The 12,383-nt window shown below is 44.9% G+C and overlaps 1 pseudogene; it reads right to left on the bottom strand.

Annotated features, from left to right (window-relative positions):
- Window positions 1-359: 359 nt before the first annotated feature.
- Window positions 360-12,383, bottom strand: part of LOC131383939 (large ribosomal subunit protein eL31-like) — a 28,003-nt pseudogene continuing 15,979 nt past the window's right edge.

The raw sequence follows: 12,383 nt of genomic DNA, 5'->3' as shown, positions 1-12,383 counted from the left end.
TCTTTTTTTTTTTTTTGAGATGGAGTCTCACTCTGCCACCCAGGCTGGAATGCAATGGCACAATCTTGGCTCACTGCAACCTCCGCCTCCCAGGTTCAAGTGATTCTCCTGCCTCAGCCTCCTGAGTAGCTGGGATTACAGGCGCCTGCAACCATGCCTGACTAATTTTTGGATTTTTAGTAGAGATGGGGTTTCACCCTGTTGGCCAGGCTGGTCTCAAACTCCTGACCTCAGGTAATTTGCCCACCTCAGACTCCTGAAGTGCTGGGATTACAGCCGTGAGCCACTGTGCCCGGCTCACTTTTTTTTTTTTAAGTTTATAACTTTATTTGGTGTATTTGATGATCAGCAGTTAGTTCTCATCCACATTGTAGATTTTTGAAAGTGGTAACAGGTACATAGGTAACCAAAATATAGAGCTTATTTGGTGAATCTTTATCCTCATTATGTTTTCTGGACAACCACACACAGATACAGTATGGATATTCCTTATTCCTTTGACTCAGACAGCTTTGTTGAGACTGGTATCAATGTGCTTATCTGGAGTTGCCATCTCCTTCATGGCAATTTTCTGGATCTCTCTGAGTGCCTGAGAGGCACGCTTCTTGAAGCCCACTCCATGGATGCACTTGTGAATGTCGATGGTGTATTCTTGGGTCACCACCTCATTGATGGCAGAACGGCCGTTTTTCTTCTTGTCACCCTTCTTTGCAGAGCCATTCTGCTGGGACCAAGTTGGGAAGGAAGAGCATCAATCTTATTTTCAAATAAGGCCACATTCTGAGTATTGGGGATTAGGATTTCAACATATCTTTCTGGGGGGACACAAGTCAACCCATAACATTGCCCAGTGAGGGAGTGACTACTCAAGGTGTTTGTATGTAATGGGCAGAGTGTTGGGGAAGGCTTACCAGGAAAATGAAGTGGAAGAAAAGGCATTCCAGGCAGGCAGACCAGCGCAGACAAGAAGACATGAAGATGAAGATTCAGGACAAGAAGAAACTGACATGTCTTGGGATCCTACTGTGTTGCTGGCACCATGTTAGATATCACATATAACCATGTTAGATATCACAATAACCACCATCGAACCCTCCCCACATTGCCATTACTCCCCCATTTCACAAGTGAAAGCCGATATGTGGAGATAGGAAGTGACTGGCCAAAGGTCAGATCACAATGTGGCACCATAGTGGAGACAAGAAGCCATACCCAGTGCCCTATGTCCAGTGCCTTCTCTAAAAATATGGCATAAAGCTGAAGAGACTTAGGTGGAAGGAAGAGTGTTTGGGGGTAGGGCTTTCTCTTAGGGGTCCCGGATATCATTCCATGTAGATGGGTGCCTACTCCGCCATGGAATGCTCCTGGTCAGGCATCGGAAAAAGGTCTTGGGCTGACCTCCGAGTCCTCCGCAACACCTGCTGACCCGCTGGAGGTTTACGGATCCAAGCAACAGCCACGGTGACCAGGCTGAGTGATTATACCACATTGGAGAACTTGGCTTACTCTGTGTCTTTGGGAACAACGGTCAGCTCTGCTCCTAATGAGAACAGTAGCTGTCAATTTCCTGAGTGTCCACGGCCTTAAGGAAAACATGAAGCAGCCAGGAGGTTCTGACTCCCATGCTTCTGTGCCTTTGCCCAAGTGTTCATCCCCATCAAGCCCTAATAAACACTTGGTGAAATGGACAATCCAAGCTCCCCAAAGATGCAGTGGGAAAAGCTCTGCTTTTGGAAGTAGAATACTGTATTTGAACTTGGGTCTTCCAATTTACTGTTTGATCTTGGCTGCGTCTGTTTCGACTCTCAGTTTCCTCATCTAGACATTGGCATAATAATACTTAACTCACAGGCTTGCAGTGGGTATTGAATAATAGCACAGATGCATTTTGTTAACATTAAAGTGCTGTGTGTATGCAAGTTATTAATCACAGTTGATACATTTAGGACTCTTCATAGAGCTAAATCAGACAATCTCTCCCTGTAATTCTTTCTCTCCCAAATAGAACGCCCTAAAATAAGGGTCTTCAAACTGTGGCTCATGGGCCAAATCCATCTTGCTGCTCATTTCTGTACAGGCTATGCACTATTAATCACTTTTACATTTTTAAATGGTTGAAAAACATCAAAAGAATAATATTTTGTGACATGAGAATTATATAAATTTCAAATTCCTATGTCCATAAATAAAGCTTCATCAGAATGTAGCCATGCTCATTTATTTATGCCTACGGCTGCTGGCAGCTGACAACAGCAGAGCTGAGTGGCTGCAACAGAGATCAGACAGCCCGCAAAGGACAAAATATTTACCATCTGGTCTTTTACATAAAATGGTGCCTGACTCCTGATCTAGAATAACAAAACCAGACAAATAAAAATGCTGAGCTAAACCTGGATCTTTAAGCATTCAAACTGGCTATGTCTACAGTCCTCAAATCTTTGGGTCTTTGAGGAGTTCATACAGACCTGTCTACAGGAGTGTTAGAGCATTGGCCTGAGTTGCTCATGGCTTAGGCAAGGTTGACAGACCCCTAGCAGAGTCCTTGGCTGGCAGCCTGTAGCCTCTCTCACTAGATCTGAGGGACCCAGGAAGACCTTAGCAGAGCTACAGCTGTCTAAGTCCAGAGCCACAAAAATCCCACCCTGCCTGCTGCCATTTAGCCATTGAAGTTGCCTGCCCATCAGCTGGCAGAGTGCTTTGCCTAGTGACAGGTCTCCCATTTAGATGTAATCACCTTTTTCTATCCTTGGAGCTTTTTTGAACGCCTCTCTCCACCCAGCGCTTTCCCTGATGATTGAAAAGAGCTCAACCATCAAATGGCATTATCTCCTCTGAATGGCCTCAGTTTATCACCTGGACAAGCCCAGAAACTTCAACCCTGAGCTTCTCTTTGTTGTAGCAACAGGTGCTCAGGAAGGGGGTGGGGTGAGCAAGGGGGAGGATGCGTCTAAGAGGAGGAGGGCTGGGAATTGCTCTTTGGGGGAGATCTTTAGAAACTGAATCGGCTTTGCTACTCTGGAACAGGCTGCAACAGAATTTGTGCAGGACTCAAGGGGAGCAGGTGAGGCAATGATCTTTCAAGCTTGGAAAAAAAATGTCCTATGACTGACCTGAGTGTTCCTTAAAAAGAAAGAGGGTACCAAAGAGTTTCCCTAAAAAGTTCTAAAGGAAAAAAAATTTCAAAAGTTACTTTTCCATATTTTTTAGTTGTGTATAAAAATATTCTTATGGCTTCAGCCAGTTTAGTGACGACATTTTCTACTTAGTCCTCTCTGCCAAGGGTCTAAGAAGGTTCCATTATTCCCAAGTGACAATTTTTTACAGATGCATTAAAATGTTTAGTCAGCCAGGTACAGTGAGTCACACTTGTAATTCCAGCATTTTGGGGGGCTGAGGCAGGAGGATCACTTGAGCCCAGAAGCTTAAGACCAGCCTGGGCAGCAGAGGGAGGGTCCCATCTCTACAATAAAAAAAAAAAAAAAAAAAAGAAAAAGAAAAAAAAAATTAGCCAGGTATGGTGGTATGTGCCTGTAGTCCCAGTTACTTGGGAGGTTGAGGTGGGAGGATCCCTTGGGCCTAGGAGTTCAAGGCTATAGTGAGCTGTGATTACACCATTACACTCTAGCCTGGGTGACAGAGTAAGACTCTGTCTCAAAAAAAAAAAAAGTTTAATCCAACTATAAAAGTTGGCACTGGGGAGTCTGGAACTAAAGTTCAGAGGAAGCAGTATTATAGAGTGGGAATTGGGAACTTCATCTGGAAAGAGCTAGATAGTAAATCTTACAGGCTTTGCCAGCCATGTGGTCTTGGCTGCAACTATTCAATTCTGCTGCGGTAGCACAGAAGCAGCTATAGATAATATGTAAATGAATGACCAGGGCTGTGATCCAAGAAAACTTTATTTACAAAAACAGGTGGTGGGCTGGATTTGGCCCGCGGGCCATGTTTTGCCAACCCCTGGTGTGTAGAGCTTTAGCCTTCTTAGCACTCTCTGCTTTTCCCTACCAGATGGTAAAGCACAGAGAATGTGCCAGTTTATGGCAAGAAGTTCCCTAATGGGCCTAAGCTGAAGTTGTGAGTAAGTGAAACCCAGCAGAAGAGGGACAGGATCTTCAGTGTGAAGGTGATATGGTGGTTGGCAGTAGAAAGATTGTGGGCCAGGCATAGGGTCTCTTTAACAGCAGAGCATCTGAATATGGATGCTAAGGTGGCGGAGAAGGTAGGAGCAAGACATCTGGTTCTTTGTGTTGCTTAGGGCTGTAAGCAACCTCAGGCTCCACCTCTACTATGATTCCTGCTCTTTTTAGTCATCCCTGGAATCTTCTGGGATTTATGTCTCCTTTATGCCATCTACATTCTTGTAAATTCCCAATCTTGGCTCTCTTGCAAAACCCATTAGAGCTCACCGTTAGTAATCCTGCCTCAACAGTACCTTTCCTTGGCATTCAGGATAAATTAACCCTCCTCTATGCCTTCCTGGTGCTGCTATACACCTCCATCAGGTATAAATTGCATAATATTGTGTTATATTTATGGCTTCCTCATTGCAAACTTTTCACGTGTATGTTTTCCTCATCTTTACATTTTCAGTGGCTAGCTGGGGAAAAACGCCAAGAAAGAAAGAGAGACAGATAGGTAAAGAAGAGAAAGAAAAAAAAAGGAAAAAAAAAGAAAGAAAAAGAAAAGAAAAAATAGATGCAAGTTTGAGTTAATTCAAAATTGCCCAATCTAGTGCTATTTTGAGTGCTTTCTAATTGCTTTATTTATCATGTCTTCTCTCCCAGTGACTTATACTGTTTTTGAGGGAGAAAGGCAGAGTTGTAGTAGCCAGGATTATGCTAGTCACAAATGGCAGAATTTGCATATCCAGCCTAGGCTAGAAGGGGGATTTGTTGGTTCCTGTAACTGAACCAAGGGAGGGCAGAGTGCAGCTGGCCTCAGGGTCAACGGGGAACAGGGAAAAGACAAGCGGATAGGACTCACTGTCCTCCATCTTGGTTTCTGCCCATGTACTAGTTCTGTTCACTCAGACTGATTCTCTTTTGGAATCAAGGGTGCCAGCAATGGCCAGGTTTCATGACCTGCCATTTTTACCCTGAAGAGGAGCTGCCTTACCCCCCGTCCCCCGCCTCCCGCCTCCCGCCTCCCACCTCCCGAGGTCTAATTTAAGAAACTCTTAGGGAAACATTGTTCCGTGGGTCCTGTGCTCCACCTGAGATCAGGGAGGCATATTTTCACAACTGGAAGCTTCTGGTAGAATACAGCTGGCATGGGGTGGAAGGAAGACATCCCAGAGGAAGGAGGATGCATTTCTTAGAAGCAGAAGAACATGTGACAGGCAGACAGAGTAAGAGACATGCATTCAGTGTCTTCCTTTCTTGAATAGCCCTTTCTCACTGGTTGGCCCAAGGCTGGGCAGAAACACACATGAACGATGAGAGCCATTTTCCTTTTAAAGTGCTGCCTCTCATCCCTTATGCAAATTTATCTCCAGTTTGGTGCTGCCAATAATTTTTTCCAGGGTAGATACATCCCCTTACCCTGATGGATTAAGAACCCACCTTTTGGCCAGGCATGGTGGCTCCTGCCTGTAATTCCAGCTGCTTGGGAGGCCGAGGTAGACAGATCATAAGGTCAAGAGATGGAGACCATCCTGGCCACCACGGTGAAACCTTGTCTCTGTTAAAAATACAAAAATTAGCTGGGCATGGTGGCATCCACCTGTAGTCCCAGCTACTTGGGAGGCTGAGGCAGGGGAATTGCTTGAATCTGGGAAGCGGAGGTTGCAGTGAGCCGAGATCGTGCCACTGCACTCTGGCCTGGGTGACAGAGGGAGACTCTGTCTCAAAAAAACAAAAAAAAAAAACAAAAAAACCCCACGTTTTTAACAGACTTTATAGGCTAGAAATCCCACCATCTACGTTGTCTTCCTTTCTACAGCCTGTAAGCACTGAAAAAAAGAGGCCCAACCATCTATTATCCATTCCACACTCATTTGTCCAGCATTTATAAAAAATTAATAAACTATTTTTTGGAGCAATTTTAAGTTCACAGCAAAATTGAGTGGAAAGTACAAAGATCCTATCCAGCACATACTTTTCACAAACTATTGTGCAACCAGCTTTTCTTGACATTTTTTTTTCTTTTACTCAAAAACTCTGTGAAGTAGGGATGCATTTTTATCTGCACATTTCAGATAGGGAAACTGAGGCCTAGAAAGGTAAAGGGGCTTGCCCAAGACCTCACAGTTTTTGAGGAGCCAATCTGGGGGTGTTACTGTGCATTTTTCTGGGCACTTTCAAAGAGCAGAAGTTTCCAAAGCAGGAAGGGCTGGCTCTTCAATGAAAGAATTCTCCTTTCATAGTAGATGTTGTGAGAAATAGTGTAACTATTGACAGGTTTTGAAAACCCTGAACTCAGCAAACAGACCATGTTCAGTCTGCCCGTATCCATTCAAGTCATCAACTTTGGGTCCCCCCTGTGCCCCTGTAAGGGAGTCTAGCAACTTCTAATAAGGGATGGGCATCTTCTGTGTGGCTCTTTTCCCACCATTGATGCTGACATTCTGGCCCCTGAATATCCATTTCATTGGTACCAAATGGAAAAGCCCCTGGAGGGGAGGGTGCCTGGGATGAGGGGGAGGGTAGCTGATGGGGCTCTCCAGATAGCCCTGGTTCATCTCTCCCAAGACTAGTTCTCATGCCAAAGGAGTCTCGTGTCTCAATCCATGAGATCTGTGGGGCTACAATTCCAGTTTCTTCTTTCTTTGGCTTCAGTACTTTCCAGCTCCAGTCTCTTGAGGTTAGGGTGTATGTGACGGGGAGAGGAGACTGGGGCAAGGGATGGGGAGTTGAGTGGAGTGGGTGGTTGGTAATATTTTCCAGTTCTTTCTAAAGTGTCTGCCTTCCCTTAATGGATACGGAAGTGAGCCAGCCAGCCGACTGCCCTGACTGCAAGATTGGTTACTGCTTACATCATCTGAGCAGCCAGACTGGGGACAGGGGTGGTGGGGAGGTGGAGGAGAAGCTGAACAGGGATTAATCCAGCCCTGAATGAATTAATAGACAAAGGCATTGGAGATCAGGTAACCTTTTCCCCAAGCTCATGCCTTGGGGATGTGGAAAAGAGCCAGACAGTTCCATTAGTGCATGCATGGCATGCTCTGTGGGTGCTCCGCCCTTTATCAACATTTCAGTTTCATTCCATTGCACCCTATGCCTCTCCAGTCTGTGAGCTTTGGTTGAGAATCAGGAATGTCCCAAGAATATATTAGTGGAGGAGTGATATAGAGAGATCTAAGATTAACACCCCTCTTGGCGTTCCCTTTCAGAGGGGGCCAGCAACCTGCATCAGTTAGCTTTTGCATGATGAGCTACCCCTAGAGTTAGCGATGTGTGACAACATTCCTTCATCACTGCTGCGGAGTCTGCAAACCAGCAGGGCAGGCCTGCTGAATCAGATTGGGCTCTGTGGCTCTTTGCTGCACTCGCTTAAGTGTTTGTAGGCTGGCTGATGGGCCAAGCTGGTCAGTGATAGCCTGGATGACTGGAGTCTTTCTCTGCATACTCTCTCATCCTCTCCCAGGCAGACTTGAGCTTGCTCAGGTGGCAGAGGCAGGGTTCCAAGGAGGCAAGGGGCAGCCTGCAAAGCCTCTAGAAGACAGGCTTAGAATACATGTAACATGTTCTGTTGGCCACAGCAAGTTACAAGGCCAAAGCCGGCAGTGGGGAAGAGCTCCAGCTCTTGATGAGAGTAGGGGAAAAGAATTGCAGACATTTCTGCACTCTGCTTTAGACACACGCACCCTCACTATGCACAGAAGACTGATAGTCCTCTTTGATTTCTCTTATCACACATGCTTATGGCAGGATGGAGGAAGACTAGTTAAGTCTGACAGGGGTGAGTGGGATGGGACATAATTTGAGGAAAACTTCACAGAGCAGGCAGCCTTAAAGGACAAATAGTATTTCAACAGGAGCAGAAACACACACCTCTTTCTCTTCCTTTTCTATTATTTTCCTCTTGCCAAAAACCCACATTGGGGCCAGCTACCACTTAATCTAGAGATTCCATCAGTGACACTGTGGTGGCTCCCATCCAAGTATAAACCAGATGAGGCCCTGCTTAGCTTCTGAGATTGGGTGCATTCAGGGTGATATGGCCGTAGATGGTGACCCTATGGTGTAGAATATGCTTTCTGCATCTGGAGGCAAGATGAGCTTCAGCTAGAGCTTCCAGGGATTAGAAAAAGGGAGATTCCCTGACTCACATTTTTGCCAAATTATAGTGCTTCTTTCCTGTCTCTTCTTGAGCTCCTCCCCTGCTGCTCTTTTTCTCGCTGTGATTTCTAATGGGTATAGAACTATGGATGGCAACAAGCAAAAAGAAAAGTAAAAATTGTTTTCATTCATTGCCAATGGAAGAAAAGATCAATTTATTTCTCTTATTCTGTGGAGGGGTCATGCAGATACCCCACACATTAGTATGTGAATTCCTTGTTAAGTGCTTAGTGCAGTTTTGGGGGCAGAGTATGTGGATCAATAGATAGCATGAAGGCAACAGAAGTGATGGTAATTGTTGTAATTATTGTACTTAATGGGTCATTGGAAATGGAAACATTATTTGAGCAGACTTCTACTGCCTTAGCAGAATTTGCTGATTCGCTAGCATACTTTACTAGTAAGATCATTAAAAACAAATACTCAAATTTTAGAATTGTTTTTCCTATGATCCAGCAGTCTCACTATTAGGTATTTATCCAAAGGAAATCAGTATATCAAAGGAATACCTACATCCTAAGGTTTATTGAAGCACTATTCAAAATAGCCAAGATATGAAATCAACCTGTGTCCATCAACAAATGAATGGATAAAGAAAATATGAGACATGGCTGGGCGCAGTGGCTCATGCCTGTAATCCCACCACTTTGGGAGGCCGAGGCGGGTGGATCACGAGGTCAGGAGGTCAAGACCATCTTGGCTAACATGGTGAAACCCCATCTCTAATAAAAATACAAAAAAATATTAGCCGGATGCGGTGGTGGGCACCTGTAGTCCCAGCTATTTGTGAGGCTGAGACAGGAGAATGGTGTGAACCCGAGAGGCGGAGTTTGCAGTGAGCAGAGATTGCACCACTGCACTCCAGACCGGGCAACAGTGCAAGACTCTGTCTCAAAAAAAAAAAAAAATAAAGAAAAGAGAATGTGAGATGTGTATATATATCTGTATGTGTATTTTATATATATATATATATATATAAAGTTGGTGCAAAGGTAATTGCGATTTTTGCCATTAAAAGTAATGTAACACACACACATGTAGAATATTATTCAGCCATAAAAATAAAATGTCCTCATTTGCAGCAAAATGGCTGGAACTGGAGGTCATTATGTTAACTGAAATAAGCTAGATACAGAAAGACAAATATTGCATGTTCTCACTCAAAGTTGGGAGCTAAAAGGTGGATCTCATGGAGGTAGGGTGTAGAATGCTAATTACCAGAGTTTGGGAAGGGTGGGGAGTTGGGGGAAGAGAGGGTGGTTAACGCATACAAACGTATGCTAGAAGAATATGTTGCGGTGCTTGATAGCACAGCAGAGTGACCACAGTTAGCACTAATATGTTGTACAATTCAAAATAGCTAGATGAGAAGATCTGAAATGTTTCCAACATCAAAGAAATGTAAATGTTTAAGGTGATGAATGTCCTACGTACCCTGATTTGATCATTACACATTATTATGCATGTATCAAAACATCACATGTGCTCCATGCATATGTAGGTTGTTATGTTTCATTAAAAAAAGTTTAGGGCCAGGCGTGGTGGCTCACACCTGTAATCCCAGCACTTTGGAAGGCTGAGGTGGGTGGATCACCTGAGGTCAGGAGTTCAAGACCAGCCTGGTCAACATGGCGAAACCCCGTCTCCACTAAAAATTAAAAAACTTAGCCGGGCATAGTGGTGCACGCCTGTAATCCCAGCTACTTGGGAGGCTTAGGCAGGAGAATCACTTGAACCCAGGAGGCAGAGGTTGCAGTGAGCCAAGATCATGCCATTCCACTCCAGAGTGGGCAGCAAGAGTGAAACTTGGTCTCAAAAAAAAAAAAAAAAAAAATTAAAACAAACAAGCAACTTTCTATTTTAGCACATGCATGAGGAACTCTCTTCCCTAGGGGAAGAAAAGTCCCAGGAGGAAACTTACAGTGGGTCTGGGGTTGGCCCTCCTCCCTGTGAAATCTACCCTTGGAGAAATCCTCTGTCCACATGTCTACCTGTGGGAGGATGCCCTAACCCTGCCCTCACCCTAGCAGCTGTTGGAGAAGATGAGGGAAGTGCTGAGGGTGCAGACTGTTTTCTTATGCTCCCCAGTTTCTGTGGCCAGGAGTACTCCTTTTGCAAAAAACGGGGTGGTGCCCTACTAAACCTGGTTTGTCTTTTCTCTGTCTCTGCCCTGTCTCTGAAGGTCCTAGGGGCCTTGTGCATTTCTTGCATGCCAATCATGGAGTAGGCTGGGGCCTGGGGTTTTGGGTAGGGATTCTGTTTTGTTCGTTCCCAGTCTGGAAGATGTGGCCAAGGGTGGAGGTTCTATATGGGAGCTGAGGTGGTGCGAACCACCTCCACCCTTATGTAATCCTCAGACCTTCTTCCCCTCTGTCCTTCATGACAGAACCAGTGTCCGAATCTGAACTTGTTTGGTTGCAGAGAACAGAAACATAATTCCAATTAGTGTAGACAAATGAGACATTTCTTCCAGAGATACGAAGGGCACTGAGATGCCTCATAGAAATAGGGGAAGAGCTGCAGCAATCACTGTTTGCTCATCTCTGCTTATCTGTGCTTCTCTGACTGCTAGTTAATTTTGAGTACTTCCCAGAGGCTTTTGTCTCCTAGGAGGCACATAACCACCAGCTGTCCCTGCTTAGCAACTTCTGCAGAAAGAGAGTGCCTTTTCCCCCTACAGTATTCTTTGCTGCAACGCAGGAAGATTCTCAGTTTCCCTACTTGGGCTACGTGTCACTGCTGCCTGAACATAGACCACTAGGCTTTGTTCGTCCTTAGTCCTATGCCCACTCCTCCAAGTAGCAGAAGAAAGAGGATGGGAATGTTTGCTGAACAGACAATGCCTAAGAAGTACTCTAGCAGGCCTAAGACCTAAGCAGGTGATGTAATCCTTTTTTCTATTATCACCAGAGCCCATCAGCATAGTTGGTGTCTACTCTTCCTTCCTATGGCTGATGGGTATAAACCAATCATTGCTGTTCTCTTCTCATTGACAGTGATTGGTTTAGGTACAAGCATGTGATGTGATCCTGGCCAATATGATGTAAGGAGATACCAACTAGAAGAGTTCTCAGTCCTTAAGAAGCTTAATCTCTTTTGCTGGCCACTATCCAGTCTGCAAGGGATGCCTGGAACTGTTGGACCCAACCTGCAGCTGTAAGGACCTGGTCAAGGTCAAGGTTGACATGCTGAGGATGGCAGAGCAGAGTGGAGCCAGGTCCTTGAGGATCTGGTTGAGCCGTTGAGTTAACCAACCCTGGAGCCACCATCTCCAGGGCATTTTTAAATTTTTTATATGAGAGTAAATTTTTCATCTATTTTAAGCCAGTGATTTTCAAAGTCTGGTCTCTGGACCAGAAATGCCAGTCAACATCCCCTGGGAACTTGTTAGAAATGCAGATTCTTGAGTCTTACCCAGAACTACTGAATTAAAATCTCTGGGAGTGGGGCTCAGCTGTTTGCCTTTTAACAAGCCCTTCAGGTACATGCTAAAATTTGAGACCCACCATTTAAGCCATTGGAGTCAGGATTGGAGGAGGATTTGGTTCTCTTTACTTGCTGCTGAAATATTCTAAGTGGAATAGTCTTAACAGAAAGGGTCTGGAAAGAATCTAGAATCATTCTAATTCTACCCCTTCATTTCATACCCGTGACTGAGTTTAGGGAGGAACTGTATGCAATGTTTGCTATGATGCTGCTCCTGAGGGCTGGGCCCCTTCTCTCTTGAAGTTCTTATTCTCATTTTTATCATTATCATTAATAAATCTTTACTTTCTGCATAGATTGCATAGGGTGAATCCCACAGATGCTTTACCTGATGCCTTTGACCTCAAGATGCCTGTACCAGTCAGGAAACAAACTGGGTGATTAGAAGTGAGCTTAATGAAAGTAATAAAAAGTTGTTCACGGGCCAGATGCGATGGCTCACACCTGTAATATCAGCACTTTGGGAGGCTGAGGCGGGTGGATCATGAGGTCAGAAGATTGAGACCAGCCTGGCCAACACAGTGAAACCCTGTCTCTACTAAAAATACAAAAAAAAATTAGCTGGGCCTGGTGGCCATCGCTGGAACCTGCGAATGTGACGTTATTCGGAAAAGGGGT

Source organism: Hylobates moloch, unplaced genomic scaffold, assembly GCF_009828535.3.
Source record: "Hylobates moloch isolate HMO894 unplaced genomic scaffold, HMol_V3 SCAFFOLD_1, whole genome shotgun sequence".
Classification (NCBI taxonomy): domain Eukaryota; kingdom Metazoa; phylum Chordata; class Mammalia; order Primates; family Hylobatidae; genus Hylobates; species Hylobates moloch.
The sequence above is the reverse complement of the archived record's forward strand: the minus strand, read 5'-3'. Positions and strand labels throughout refer to the sequence as shown.